This window comes from Apis dorsata, unplaced genomic scaffold, assembly GCF_000469605.1.
Source record: "Apis dorsata unplaced genomic scaffold, Apis dorsata 1.3 scaffold_150, whole genome shotgun sequence".
NCBI lineage: Eukaryota > Metazoa > Arthropoda > Insecta > Hymenoptera > Apidae > Apis > Apis dorsata.
Window position 1 is genome coordinate 225187 of NW_006263441.1, and position 343 is coordinate 225529.

General features: G+C 47.8%; 1 protein-coding gene across 4 annotated transcripts in view; it reads left to right on the forward strand.

Annotated features, from left to right (window-relative positions):
* LOC102670569 (protein tramtrack, beta isoform) overlaps positions 1–343 on the forward strand; it is a 23817-nt gene that overhangs the window by 21765 nt on the left and 1709 nt on the right. The gene's annotated exons all lie outside the window — the stretch shown is intronic.

Sequence of the window (343 nt, forward strand, 5' to 3'; positions counted from 1 at the left end):
TTCAAAATATGCGAACAAATTTTGTTAATAATCATTCGTCTAACCGTTCCTCTCTTGCTTGACTGATCTGTATGTATGATGCGTGTATGTGTGTGTATATGTACGTACGTTAGCATACCTTTGGATGGTAGCCGAATAGACACGAGAGCGAGTCCAGGTGAACGAGATGGAGAGAAAAAAAGGACGAGTTAAATGGTGCGAGACTGCGAGCGAGAACGAGAATGAGCGAGCGAGAGCGAGCGAAAGAGAGAAAGAACGAGAGCGAGCGAGAGAGAGAAAGAGCGAGAGCGAGCGAGAGAGAGAAAGAGCGAGAGCGAGCGAGAGAGAGAGAGAGCGAGAGCGT